Raw genomic sequence first — 15,364 nt, 5'->3', positions numbered from 1 at the left:
CCAAGCCAAATTGTTGTGTACCAGAAAAATTCTTTATCATAATCACTGTCAGATTTGAGGCCATATCTAATTGGTAGATAGAGCTGAACAAAAAGTACTTCAAAGACCATTTCTACAGCAGTCACATATATTCAAAAACGTATAAATCAAGACAAGAGGCAGAAGTTTGCCTGGAGAAGAGTTGAATGTATAAATATTTCCAAGTGGATGGAAATTGGATCAAATATTTTAAAAAGTCTTAAGGGTTCCATTGGAGTTGCAGAGACTCAAAGTCAATGACATAATTGGAAAGGGAATGAAACTGCCTGAAATATAAGAAAGAAAGAAGGAAAGAAGGAAATAAAGAAAGAAAGAAAGGAAGAAAGAGAGGGAGGAAGGAAGGAGGGACAGAAGAAAGAATGAACAAACAAAACAAACGAAAAGAGAAGAGAAGAGATGAGATGAGAAGAAAAAAATTAAAAAAAAATTAGAAGTACTCCAAGAACTCCCAGATTCCTTTTGGCATAAAAACAGAAATTTTCTCAGCTATTGTGGTCTGTTTCTTCTAAAATGCCATGTAGAATGATGTAGGGTGATGAAGAAGAAAGAATACTCAAAAGGAGAAGACAGACCTTTCAATTGCTGCTCCTTTGATGGAAAAAGAATGGATGCATGTTCTTCCCTCTTAGAGTATTTGACTAGAAGATCTGAGTCTGCTAAGGATCAATTAGTGTTTTATACATCATATTCTTTAATTCTTTAACTCTGTTCACTTGGGCATATTTATTCTCATATCACTGTGTTCAAGATGTGTGTAGGGTGGTGAACAAGGTGTCCCAGACTGTACTATGAAGGTCATGTCATTGGTGCCTTGAGATTGGTGATAATAGATATGCTAATAACATATCAGCCAGTGCTAAAGTTCAAGACTGTTTCAAGAAGGTTCCGTGTGTAACATTTATAAGCATACAATTTTTTCTGGATAAAGAAGACCTGACAATATTGGGTTTGAAGTTTGATGCAGAATTTGGATGAGGTCTATAAAGGCCTTCAGAGTGTATCTGTATGCTAAAGAAAGTGAATAATGTCATAATTAGATGATGGAGACCAGTTATCAAGACACTCATAATGAGTGGCATCATGTCTCCATGTATTTTTCTGTTTTGTTTGGAAGGGACAATTTAGGATTTATTTATTTTTATTTTGTGTATATGTATGTGTATATGTTTGTGAACCAAGTGTATTCCTGGTGACTGCACAGGCAAGATGGAGTATTGGATCCCCAGGAAATGGAGTTACAGGAAAATAGGAACTGCATTACCAATGCTGGTAAATAAACCCTCATCCTGGAACACATAAAGGGTATGTGTTCTTAACAACTTTTCTGTTTTACTCATTTTCCAAGGCCTTTTAGTATGAGTATCTCCTTCCATTTCCAGGTTGGTTCTGTTTACTTGTTCTGGGGGTTGCTTTCATTTATCATTGTTCTGATATTAATCTTAACTAAATCAACTTTATCTTAGCTCAAATAAAGTTAAGGAATGAATATTTTTCTCCTAGTGGTTTAGAATATATTCTGTAATGGGAAGGAAGGCATGGAAAGTGACTATTGATTTTGGCTATGGGGACATGTATGACTGCTTGCTTACAACTCAGAAGATCAGGAAGCAAAGAGCAGATGGGAAGTGGGGACCAATCAATAAACTATAAAACATGTTCCACGTAACTGACTTTCTTCAGTGAGGTTCCACCTCCTAAAGGTTTGAAACCGTTTAAAACAGTTTCACCAATGGTGGCCCAAGGGTTCAAGACATGAGACTGTGGGATATATTTTATATTGAGGCCATTACATTGTGTGTCAGGTTAAGACTTTACAGAATAATGATGAGTGAGTGACTATTCATTACTTCCAGCTACAGTGGAAAACAAATTTGTTAAACCACTCTATAACATATCAATTATTTTATATTTTATATAGTAGTTATTTTTTAAAACTTTCACTTTAGCATTTTCTTAGATTTATTGAATACTGTGTATAGAGTAGACATGAGCAAATTTCTTTGAGAGTCGTGTTTTACTTATGCAAAATTCAACTAGAGAAACATTTATCATCTTTTCTTTTACTTTTACTTCTTTTATTCTTTTCTTTTACTTCTTTTATTCTCTAGGAATTATGATATTACTTTAATGACAATTACATAAACATTATCAGATCAAATATACAAACCAATATATTGAAATACAATTCTAGTGCCTTTAAAAACTTTAAATATTCTGCCATCATCAACACCTTTACTCTAATTCTTAATTTTCTATATTCTGAAACATTATCATATAATTTACAGTGAACATTTAAGTATTTGTATACTTTTAATATGCACTGGTAATTTCACATACTTTGAGTAAGATTTTCATTTTCTCCTGGATTTAGAGAATTGAGTGATTGAAATAAAGGAATAATCTTAATGAACCTCATTTGAAATATTTTTTGATGAATTTGGGAAGTGAGATAGAAAATACAGTGACAGTGGTTACTTTGTATCACACACTACATAGACTACTAAGCTGATTTTTTAAAAAGATGTGTATTCATTTTCTTTGTAAAAAGTAAGAAGATCACTGTGTTGATAGATAGTTTTTGTCACCTTGAAAAAAGCAGAGTTATCTGGGACAAAGGAACCTCAACTGAGAAAATGCCCCTGTCAGATTCATTCTTTTTATCAGTGAAAATTTCGGGGGGGGCAGCCAACAGTGTGTGAGGGTGGTTCTACTCCTGTACTGATGGTCCTGGGAAGTGTAATAAATAAGGCTGAGCAAGCCTTGGGAGCAAGCTAGTAAGCAGTGTTTCTCCATGGTCTCTGCTACAGTTCCTGCTTCCAGTTTTCTGTCTTGAGTTCCTGCCTTGAGTTTTCTCAGTTTTGAACTGTGACCTGGGAGCTGTTAGCTGAAATAAATCCTTGCATCCCCAACTAGTTTTGGTCATAGTGTTTTATCACAATTGAAAACAAGCTGACAATAGCTAAAAGACACTCTTAGTTTATTTTTGTAAAGATGAGGCTAGCCCTTGTGCATACTAAATCAAAGACAACATGAAATATGAAGGGTCTCTTTCTGATAGTTTAAAGTTACAGATTTCAACCTACTTTTGGAGGAATTTAAGAAAATACTACTTTACTAGACAATTTTGTATTGCAACTAAATCTCTTGTCTTTTGTGAAATGTATATTTTAGAATGTGTTCAGCCGACTTCATTTTAATTATATAGGTGATCATTACTTCAGTTATAAATTTGACTTATGTGACTATAGGATTATTTATAGTTAGAATTATTTTTTGAAAAGGAGACACCATTGTTATTATTACATATGCAGCATGAGTTTTCATATTCAGTTAACAGAAGACCTCATTACCTGAGGAATAAACAGGTTTATTACATCCACTAAAATTGTTTTTATGTATTCTATAAAGCATCATATATTCAAAGTTTCTTTTCAAAGCAAATTATTTAGTGTTGTAGGGAATTTCACAAGCTTCAGAACAAAATAGAATCCAGGTTGTATTTTGTTGCTTATCACATAATTGTCATTAAGTAAATTATGTGAAATACGATTTGTTCTTTATTTGGTGGATGGAAATGATAACTATGAATTAAGAGCACTATGTGGACAAAATGGTTTTGTAGGTTAGACTATAGTAAACTATCCATTTTCCTGAAAGTAACTGAAAAATGCAAATAAAAACAGTGTTAAAAATGAACTAATGCAATTGAGGACATTTCATGGGACGGGAAGGAAAGAGCTTAGGTTTGGGGGTGGGTGGAAACAGCAAGGAATGGAGTACATGTGACAGGAAAACAGAAAGATGGTTATTTCAGGAGAGAAAAAGGCTCATCAGGAGTGGAGGAAGCAACAGGAGAGGCTGGCAGAGGTGGAAGTGGGAAACAAAATACCAAAGCATAACGACAAATGTAAGAAAATGCCAAAATGAAACCTATCACATTTTATCTTAAGTTAAAAAAAGTTAAAAGAATTGGAAGGAGTGGTTGGTTACTACCATAGAGCATGGTAACCACTATTCTTATGAGCCTGTCTTGCCTGGCAGGTAGGAGCTTAGTATGCAGGAGTCAGCACTGGAAAAGACCTTTGAGGTTATTTTTTTTCTCTATCAGGGCCAACAAAACACCATTTGGTTCCATAAAAGCTAGCTGAGAAGAACATTCCTGGAAATTTTAATTTCTCTATGTCCTTAGCTAAATGTGTAAAATCTTAAAAATAGTCAAATTATATAGTTATAGTGAGTAACCAAGGACGATAGAAATTGTCTTTATGTTTTGAAAAACTCTATAGCCTCTCAGACATAATTCATAGGGAAGAATCTGATGCTTGGAAGTGAAATTTTAATTTGATTACTCATATCTTTTGGGAGCAGCATTGTCTTCCCACACTGGACATTCAAACTTTTGTTACTCGTCTTTAAAACAATTTGCCTTGCCTACAAGATGTGCTAGGGTAAATGTGAAACAAAAATTAGGGGAATAGCCAATCAGTGACTGGTCCAGCTTGAGAGCCACATCATGAGAGGGCGCCCATCTGTGATACCTCCTGGATGGCCAGGACCCAGAGGCTGGACACCACAGAGACATAGGATAGAACCAAACATTACTAGCAATTAAAATAAAAGTCATGAATAAATATGCTTTCCTTTTTATTACATTATTTTTTCCAGACAAATCACAGTTTCCCCTCCCTCCCCCTCCGCCCAGTCCCTTCCCCCAAGCTCTTCTATCTCCATCTATTCCTCCTCCATTCTCTTCAGAAAAAGTCAAGACAATCATGTACATCAACCTGCCAAGGCATATCAAATGACCCTAAGACTAGGCAGCTCCCCTCTTACTAAGGCTGGACATGGCAACCAAGTAGGATGGAAGGGTTCCAAAAGCAGGTAACAGAGTCAGCGATAGCCACTGCTCCCACAGTTAAAAGTTCCAAAAAAAACCTACGTGACTCTAACATATATGCTTTGTGCCTAGATCAGAGCTATGCAAACTCTCTGGTTGTTGGTTCAGTCTCTGTGAGCTCCTATAAACCGAGGTTAGTTGATTCTTTGGGTTTTCTTATGGTATCCTTGACCTCTCTGATCCCACAATCTGTCCTACCCCTCTTCCCCAGGATTCCCCGAGTTCTGGCTAATGTTTTGCTGTAGGTCTGCTTTTTTTTCCCATCAGTTGCTGGTGAAGCTTCTCTGATGACAACAGGGCTAGGCAGCAATCTATTAGTATAGCAGAATATCATTAGGAATCATTTCATTGAAATAAGGTATAATAATGCCTCCCGAAGTACTACACTTAGGAGAGTAAAGATGGAGTGTAGCAAGCTCAAGGTCAATATGGTTAACTTAAAGACACTTTATCTCAAAATAAGAGGTGGAAATGGTGTTGATATAGCTTAGCTACACAGCTAATCTTGCCTCATATTCTGTTTGTGACGAGAGTTGAAACCCTGGTGTTAAAAAAACCTACTTGAGCTACTCATTTTCAGGACCCCTTCCTACTATTGGGGAAGTACTACTCTATTGATCAATACCTTTTTGCCTACCCTTCAAAATTAGTAACAAATAACAAAGTACTGTAAACATACTACAATATTGTGTGGTGTGCTATTTATGACTTTCTTGTTTATCTAACACTTATTGTAAGTTTAGGCCACTTGATATTATAAAATACTTATTTGATTAAGAATCAGGTACGAGTTTTTACTAAGTACCCATTCCTCAGTTAATAGAGAAGTTTCTTTGTTCCTATTTCCATTTGTCTTGCAGTCTTTTGCTTGGATCCCTCTGCTTTGTTTTCTGGGTTCAGACTTGTTATTGCATTTGTGGAGGAGGGCCTTGTGGTTACCAGCAGCAGAAGAGTCTCTTTAATGAAATGGAGATGGCTGCATTCGGTGACCTCTACACTTTCCAGCCTAATCATCCTATAGCTTTTAAGGGAAACTTTCGACCTTTTCTTGTCTTAAATTGCGTTTCTATGGCAACATTTCTTGCTAGCTTACTATCTATATAGCATTTGTTATTCTGTCTCCTACATTTTCTTATCAGCTGTTATTTTTTTTTAAACATCTGTCCATTACTTCTTTTGATGTTCTTTCTCGCCTAAATACTGGTTTGGCAACTGAAAAGTGTGGCTTCCATCTTGGCATTCTGTCTGTATAATTAAAGGACTCTCTTCTTGGAGTTCTTCATTAATGAAACCTGTCTTTTATTAAGTTCCCTTCGAGGCACTGTAATGTGTTTCCAGCTCAGTTTATTCTCAGACGGGTTTGAAAGACTGTGCTGACACTAACTCCCCATCATCCTCTTGTCGCTGTTACTAAGAAACAAAACTCTTGATGTCATAGGGTTCAAATTTTGACTCCTGGAAAAATTACTTTCCACTGAGTACCACTCTTTTCTACCACATTCTGTTCCTGCTGTAACTGTTAGAAGTCAAAACAGCTCTACGGTTCCACCACTTTCCTTTTCCTGGTGAAGGCAGATAATGCTGACCCTTCATTTCTAATTAGCTTCCTACAGTGTGTGTCTGAGTAAATGGCTTTGTAGGATCCAAGGTCATAAACTTTTATAGGCGTTAGACTGTTTTAACGATAACCACATATTCTAAATATATTTAGTACATTATCCTAGACACTACAGGTTCCAATGTGCACACAATGCCTTCTCCCTCCAGATAGTAAGTGGAAGCTTTGAAAGGCAAGAACCCAGTTCTTTGAACATGTGTATAGGCCCCTGATGAGGATTTACTTTGGATTTGGTATCTCAGAGGGATCCTCCAACATTAGGAGCATAAGGAGTGAACAAGAGAAATTGTTGCATTATTTAAACTCCAGTTTAAGTACAGGAGAGCAAGTTCAGTGATCAAGAGTACAAACTCTTCCAAAAGACCTCAATTCAGTTCCAGGAACCCTTATCTGGTGGCTCACAGTGACTTGTAACTCGAGCTCTGGGAACCAAATACCTTTGACCTTATAGAGTGTGTGCATATACCCATGCACAGACATACGAAGACACATAATTCAAGTTAAGCTTTTAAAACATTAATTAATCTCCTTATGTTCCTGATGCCAAACTATGGATTTCATTGTTTCACTACATATCTGAGCAAATGACAAAACTAACCTTTTTTTCTTATTCAGATACTTTTTCATGTTTCATTTTCTTGGACTCATATATGTGACCCAATACTATAAGGTATCACTTATTAAATATATTTCTCTGTTATTTGGGAAATTTTTATTAGGTTACTATTGATGTGATTGGCTCTATCATGATGTCTCTGAATCTGAAGCTGCATATTTTCTGTGCATAACGGTAATGGCGCTACATTAGAGGAGATAAAATGCCCCATTGGGCTTGGGTAGGAGGAGCAACACAAATGTGGCAGTTAATTTACTATGAAGGTGTAGATGGTAGTGTTGCAATTATGTCAAGAGGTGGGGGGAAATTATTAAAGTCTTTTAAGCCAGCCAATCTCTCCACCCTTTGTCCATTTAGAGATTATTTCTGAATTACAGTTATGAGCTTTGGCTGTAACGATGAGTCCAGGGCCAGGTGCTGTTGAGAGAATAATTAGCTTTGTTCACTCTTGGCTGATGTCTGATAGATACATTTGGCCCACGAGGCTCCCAATGGGAGCAATTCTGTGCTCATTAACCACACCTCCCCATATCACCATTCCTTGGTGTACTATCATGTAATCACATGTGGCTTTTACCTCATAAAGATCAAATAGTCATGATTTTGCTACCATTTTTCTGTGTTTTGCAGTAAGGTTCTTATTTGCCTTTAAGGAAATATTTTCTTTGTCATCTATGCTTTATATGTTTAATTATAATTTGAGAAAAAAATGGTGATTTCAGCTTATTTTCAAATTAGCTTTCATGGTAACTGGACAGAGAGTGAATGTCTTATTTTAAGAGTTTTCAAAATGAACAAAAATGAAATTATTTTCCCCTTCATTCTAGAAATATATCTTAAGAATTTTTAAAATAACTATCCAGAATAGAATAAGTACTCAAGTCCGTAACATCTACATATATTTGCCTTCTGATCACTCATATTTCTGTAATATATATTAGTAGCAATTATTCAAAACAAATCTCTAGATTAATATGGAGTGCTTATTTTGGTTTGTTTTAGTAGACATTAAGTCCATAGTGAAATTAAGTGTTCCCCTTCTCAATTTCTCTTTTTGTTTAATTGATGTGAGCAATATTACCTTTACATTTACTTCAATGAGATGTCCAGGTAACTTAAATTAGTTGGTTTCTTACGTTGATAGAAAAGTCATTTTACTACACTAAATCAGTATATTTAGTTTTAGATTTAAAAAAGCAAAAATATGTATATAAATACATACACACAGAGCATATAAATAGACATAGTTCATCTGAAAGTTGCCTTTACACTTGTATTTATTATGTTTGTGAGGTGCATGCTCTAGGGCTTAAATAAATCATTCTCATTGGTAATAGTTCTGTTTTTAATATGTGTGTACACCTTGTACAATACAATGCATATGTCCATGCCATAAAATTAGGCTGAGACTTGTGATCATGCTTTGAATCTGAAATGTCCTCCATAGGCTAATGTGCTTTGATGCTCTCTCCAGTAGGAGACACTATTCTGTGAGTTGTAACACCTTTGAGATGTAAGGCATGTCTGGGAGGAGTGGGCTTTTAAAAGCCTGGCATTATGCAGTTCTGATCTAACTTTCTGTCTTCTGGCTAACTACCACCTAAGAAATCCTTCCCACATGCCCCTGCTACCCTGCCTTCCTTACCATGGTGGATTGTAACCATCTGAACACATTAGCTAAAGTAAACCTTCCTTCCTTAAATTGTTTGTGGCAGATATTTTCTCATTGTGGGAACAATAATAAAAGTAACTAAAATATTCATTGATCAAACACTTACTGACCTGGATAGTTTTATATCAATTTGACATAGACTAGAGCCATCAGAGAGGAGAGATCCTTAATTGAGACAACGTCTCTATAAGATAGATCTGGTGGCAAACCTTTAGGGAGGTTCTCAACATGTAGGTCTCGACACTACCTAAAACATCAGAAAACATACACTTGTTATTATTCATAAAAGAAGCAAAATAAAGTTGCAAAAAAAATAACTTTGTGATTTGGGATCGCCACAACCTGAGAAACTGTACTAAAGTGTGACAGCATTAGGAAGGTTGAGAATGACAACTCTAGGGCATTTTCTTAACTAGTGATTGATGGGGGAGGGCTCAGCCCATTGTGTCTCAGGCCACAGTTGTATTGGTATTCCTGGTTTCTATAAGAAAGTAGGATGATATCAGCCCTCTGTTAGATGTGATGCTTGTGAAAATCTTTTCCCATTATATAGGCTACCATTTTGGTCTTTTGAGAGTGTCCTTTGCCTTCTTACTTTTCAGTTTCATGAAGTCCCTCTTATTAATTGTTGATCTTAGTGCTTGCGGGATTGGTATTCTCTTCAGAAAGTTGTCTTCTGTGCCAATGTGTTCAAGGCTATTCTCCATTCTCTCGTCTATCAGGATCAGTGTGTCTGGTTTTAGGCTGATGTTTTTATTTCCTTGTACTTGAGTTTGGGGCAGTGTGATAGATCGTGATCTATTTGTATTCTTCTACACATCAGCATCCAGTTAGATCAGCACCATTTGTTGGAGATTCTGTGATTTTTCCGTTGTATAATTCTGGTTTGTTTGCCAAACATTAAGTGTTCATAGGTATGTGAATTTACTTCTAGGTCTTGTGTTAGGTTCCCATAGATCAACCTGTCTGTTTTTATGCCAAGATAATGTGGATTTTATTACAATTTCTCTGTAGTACACTTGAAATAAGTAATGGTGACACTTCTCAAAGTTCTTTTATTGTACAAGACTGCTTTTAGCTGTTCTGGGGTTTTTGTGCTTCCATATGCAGCAGTATAGTTGTTTCGGGCTTGATGCTGCCTGTTGTGCAATCCCCACTTCCTGGGAGATGGGGTGAGAAGACACAGAGGCAATGACACGGATTCCAAGAGATTCCTATGCAGAAGGTCTTTATTCTAAAAATGTCAGGGTTTTTATGGGATTAAGGAAATTAAGCTTCTGCAAGAACATTTTTGGCTTTTGGTTGGTCCTTTTGAAACTGGTGGTTGTTGCTGGCATGTTGTGATTGGCTAGAACTGCACATTGCTAGTTATCATGCTTTGGGTCTGCGAATAGGATTTTTTGGCCAATTTTGCTTATTCATTGTGAGTTTGCATGCACTTGTTTGTGTTCACGCTATTGCCCTTCCTAATCTTACCCTTTTTATTTTATTTTTATTGGGCTACCCAGTGGCAGTTATGGATTTTTATAACCCCACCTTGGGGATACCACCACATTTTGAGTCGTGCCTGTCTTAGGTTGACCTGCTAGACAGGCTTTTACCATCGTTGACTACTAATACCCGAAGGATTCAGTTCCTGGAAGGTTCCAAGAAGTCAGAAGTAAGGGGAGACCTTTAGGAGAACTAGAGTTTTAAATGGCCTCCTGTATTTGCATTCCAAGCATGGACCACCTCTCTTGGAGGCTTTGTTTCAGCACACTCTATAGCCTTTAACACCTGCAGTGTTACCTTACAAGAACACCTGCTCTTGTAAGGATCATAGCTGTAGGAGACACATAAGCAAAGTATTAGATCCACCACCACCTTTCCCATAACGCACCATGCAATAAGTTGAGAGGAATCTAGCAGGGATTTTATGTGATTCCCTACTTGGCCAAAGAATGAGGTATACAAATCCAATGACTCGACTGCTGTCATAAGTTGCATAGTTTCTGATTAAATGTTTACAGCTGCGCAAGGGTAAACCAAGTAAAGAGATGTGCAAATTTTGAGGGGACAAATGAAATTACTGATGAAAGTGAGCCTAGCTTGTTCCAGCACAGGCAAGGCCACTATCATAGTCTTAATTAGGCAGTCTACTTTGTAGTTGTCTCTTGATAGCATTCCTGGCAGCCCCATATGAGACCTGATGTGGGATTTGTGCCAGTGGTGTCCTCTGGGCTGTAATAAGTCTTGAACAATTTTTATTGTTTTGGAGATGGAATCCTTTTGGGAGTTTACTTTTGCAAAAGATAGTATTTTGCAAGCTTGTGTGGCATAGTGGATACCAGAGAAAATGTTCACAAGTTCTGATTGCAATACCTTAAGGACTACCAATAACTCCCCTAATTGTATTGAACCAGGATTTAGTTAGGTATAGGCTCTTTCCTTATGATTGACTCCCATTATTATTAACCAAAAATTAGTTTCATTAGCATCTGAAAAGATTATAGTGATCTGGGGGATGGCATTTTTTTAATGGTGTGGCATAATTTTTTACCTTCAATTTTAAAAGATAGAGGAAAGAAAGTTGTCTGTCCTGAGGGAAATGATTATCTAGCATGACCATATTGGACATAGCAACCACTTTAAAACAGACTTCCTCTCTAAGTGTTTTGTTTGTTTGTTTGTTTGTTTGTTTTCTCCTGACTTTGCTTATGACAATGTCTCTTCAGTCTATATCTACAATTGTAACTCCTGGGTCAGGAAGTACACCAAGTACCATAAGCAGTGGCTGATTGGCCTGAAGGGCAGCAAATGTTTTATTTTCATAGACTGTCCTAGAAGGCTAGCTGAGCACATAGAGCATGAGCAACAGAAACTCCCTGCTGCCACCTTGGCTCTGGAAGAGGACCTAAAGGTGTTCCACAATGCTCTCAAGCTAGTTCACACAGACACCAAAATCTCTTTTAAGTTTGGTCATACTAAGTAACCTTAGCAGAAAGAACAAAAGTATTGGGGCAATCCTTCTTTTTAAATGATATCTACTATGCTTCTGAAATTAAAAAAGATCTTCCTAGTGGATGACAACCAGTTACCTTAACCATTAAAAAATAAGGCACGTTACTTACCTTTATGGACCAGGAATGTGAAGCAATTGTCCAGTCTATTATTTATATCAGGAGTCTCTGGGAGCTTCTACAGTCTAGTGCCCAATGATAGCCCTTTTGGCATTTAGGGAATTAGGTCTCTGTACTCACCGTGTGAGAATCCCTATGTAAGTGACCACACTGTCCATATACCCAACAAACATGGTCTGGTGGTACAAAATTATCCTTGTCAAGTTTGGCATTGACAAAGGCATTGGTGGAAGCTGTAAGGGTGGAAATGGGCCTATTCTGTGAGTCAATATCGTGGGTAGCCAAGACCTACTTGTGTATATTTTCATTTCTAACAGGTACAGTAACATTGCAGGTGATGGTACTGAGCCCTTCCCAGGTTAGCTATTTAATAAGAAAATCCTTGGTAGGCCCAGATGGGATGCACGTTTCAACATCATTGGTGTCAAGATTCGAGAAACGGTTCCACAGCCTGCTGGACAAGATTACAGAAAAAGCCTATATTGTCCTGGGGCATACCAGGACAGACACTTGCTAGAAATAGGCATGTAGGCCAATTATGGATTATGAAACATGATCAGTTTATTGCCTACAACCAGTAAGCATATCAAGTATAATATTAAGTCCCAAATTGCACATTTGTATGGGCTTGGGTCTCTTCTGCATCATAATAAGCAGAGCGCCATTAGAGAAAAACTCAGGGGTCAAGGACCACCTTCAACATAGTACCAATCATAATGCATTTGAAGCTGCATGGACTATTGTCTGAGTACTTGTTCAAAATAAGGAGAATTGGGATAGCACTGATCACCCTCACACACCCCTGCAAGGCTCTGAGCCTACTTCCAACTCTGCTGCTGCAAGGAATGTACACAGCTGACAAAGACAACAGCACTGGAGCCTCCAGACTCCACAGGGATGGTGTGCACCCAGAAGTGCTCAGGCATATCGAAAAAGGACTGGAACCGCAGATGTGGAACCCAACCATTGACCCTTCTCTTTCAGTGATGAACGCAGGTGCTTGGCCTTACCCTGGAAGCTGAAAGTGAGGACATATTCACCACATATTATCTCACCATGATGTATCAGAAAGACACCGTGGGAGCCAGTGCCTCCTTCCAGCACTAACTGGGCAGCCTTGAGTTGAGAGAGCATGCCATGGAACAAAGGATATTCTGAGAGGGGCTGACCCCCTTCAGCACCCTCTGACTCCCCCTGAAACAGAAATGCCCTGTGGCTGCTTCTGAGCTGTCCAGGGGAGAGGAGGGGGTAGAAGGGATGAGCTGTCTCTGCTGGGGGACCCTCCTCAATGGAAATGTGAGGGGCAATTCCGGAGGAAGCAGTTCCATTGAGTCAAAGTGGGAGGGAGCAATGGAGGCAGAATTAGGGGAGAAGGATGCTGACAACCAGTCAGAACAGCCCCCATAAGGCCCCTGCAACAAGTAATCTTTAATCTCGCTTGGTCCCATCAGCAGATCCTGGCTGGGCAGACTCTCTGAATGAGAAGGATCATAGGATGGGGGCTGATAGCAGGACAGAGTTCTGGGCTTAAGAACTCCTGGATGTCAGATATCCAGGCTTTCACATGAAGTGCCTCTGCTGTCCTTAGAATGTACTCTGAAGGGCCTTCTACCTTAATCCCAAATGTGTTCTCCCAGTCAGGCATCTCTAGGCTGTGGCTGTGCAGATATCAATGACAGCAGAACAGGGAATGCTGAGTCGGGGCTGGGATGCCTTGGTTGGAATGAAGAACTCCAAGTGACTTCCTCCACTTCTCCTTCACTTCAGAGCAGTAGGTGACATTTTGCCGCTGAGGCTGCTCTTTTCCCCACTGAGGTCAGCCAAGCTTCCCCTCTTCCATGACCCACTACTGCTGGGTTCAGGGGCAACTTCTTCAAGCCCCTTAAAACTGACAGAGGTCTGATTTCCAAAATATACAAAGAACTCAAGAAATTGGACATCAAAACAACAAATAATCCAATAAAAAATGGAGTAGAGACCTAAACAGAGAATTATCAACAGAGGAATCTAAAATGGCTGAAATACACTTAAGAAAATGCTCAACATCTTTAGTCATCAGAGAAATGCAGGTCAAAACAACTCTGATATTCCATCTTACACATGTAAGAATGGCCAAGCGCAAAAACTGAGCAACTCTTATCACTGTACCATTCCTGCTCTGTCTTTCAAGGCTCCCCTTCCATGGCCCAGTCTCAGCCTCTCGAAGCAGTGAGTCCATTTCCTTCTCCCAGAGAATGTACCATTCAATGCCTTACCAACCATCCCAGCACCACCAAATGAATTGGAGGTGCTGTTTCTACCTGGGGGATGTGATGTGGTATCCAGAGGCCCAGCTGGGAAAGAATTGTCAACAGCCTCTCACCATTGCAGGATGCCTCACACAGAATCTCTAGCTGAGTGACCCACTGAACATAAGGAAAAGCATTTCTTGAGTTTTGGCTTTGAGGATGTTGTAGAGGAGGAAGAGACTGAGGAAGAAAGGGGTCCAGGTAGGTCCTCAGAAGATAGAGACAGGTCCAACTATAGCCAGGGTTCCGCCAACCTTGCAGCTGTCAAGGGACAAGTCAAGTTGTGGTGTAATCTCCACACCAGGACTCAATGGAGCAGAGACCAGTGGGAAGCGTGAGAATGAGGCCTGGGCCACCTCAGCTTTGAAGTGCAGGAATAGCTCTGCAAAATGCCCAGAAAAGGCAGCTTCTCCTCCAGGCTCTGCATTTTGAGGGTGGAACCCCAGGTAGAGGTGAAAACAAGATCCAGGCAAGATCCATGGCAGTGCCCTCACATGGAACTCACAGAACTCTTGCCGACTCTGGGAAGGGGTGGGATGGTGGCAGCGTTGGGAGAGAAGAGAAGGCCGCATCCTCCAGGAAAGGAGAACCATTCTTTATGGGCCCCAGGAGGGGCCTGTGAGAAGGGGCAGCAAAGAAGAAAATGGCCAGAAAACACGGGGTGAGATGCAGCAGCGGAATCTCGCTTCCCACCCTCAGCTCTGGTGTCAAGCTAGTGGAAGTAACCATCGTCTAAAGAGAGTGTTCCAACCTGGAAGGCGAAGGAGATTCAACCACAGTCGAACAGTCAAAGTCTTTACGTAAATTAAGAGTATGGTCACCACCCTAATAGCCTTTAAAAGATGGTCACACAGCCGGATTAGTTGGGAAGAGAGACTAGGAGAGGAAGTCCAACAGTCTACACTCAGAAAAGCGGTCGGGAATCCCTGTAAAGCAAAAGAGCCTTCAAACAATGCCAGAGAGTGGCCCTGGGGAAAAGTTATCTGTTGCTCTCAGGCCACTAGGGAGTCCATGCGAAGACAAGGATGGAAGGGAAAGGGAAAGTAGTGTTTATGGACTGAATGTACTGCCTATAGTGTGGGACTTCTGCAGTTTGTTAGGCCATGGCTGTATGC

The 15,364-nt window shown here is 39.2% G+C and overlaps 1 pseudogene; it reads right to left on the bottom strand.

Annotated features, from left to right (window-relative positions):
- Window positions 1-12,698: 12,698 nt before the first annotated feature.
- Window positions 12,699-14,842, bottom strand: LOC125417569 (SH2B adapter protein 1 pseudogene; annotated as a pseudogene).
- Window positions 14,843-15,364: the final 522 nt, after the last annotated feature.

The sequence above is a fragment of the Myodes glareolus genome, chromosome 14, assembly GCF_982192425.1.
Source record: "Myodes glareolus chromosome 14, mMyoGla1.1, whole genome shotgun sequence".
NCBI classification, from domain to species: Eukaryota; Metazoa; Chordata; class Mammalia; order Rodentia; family Cricetidae; genus Myodes; species Myodes glareolus.
The sequence above is the reverse complement of the archived record's forward strand: the minus strand, read 5'-3'. Positions and strand labels throughout refer to the sequence as shown.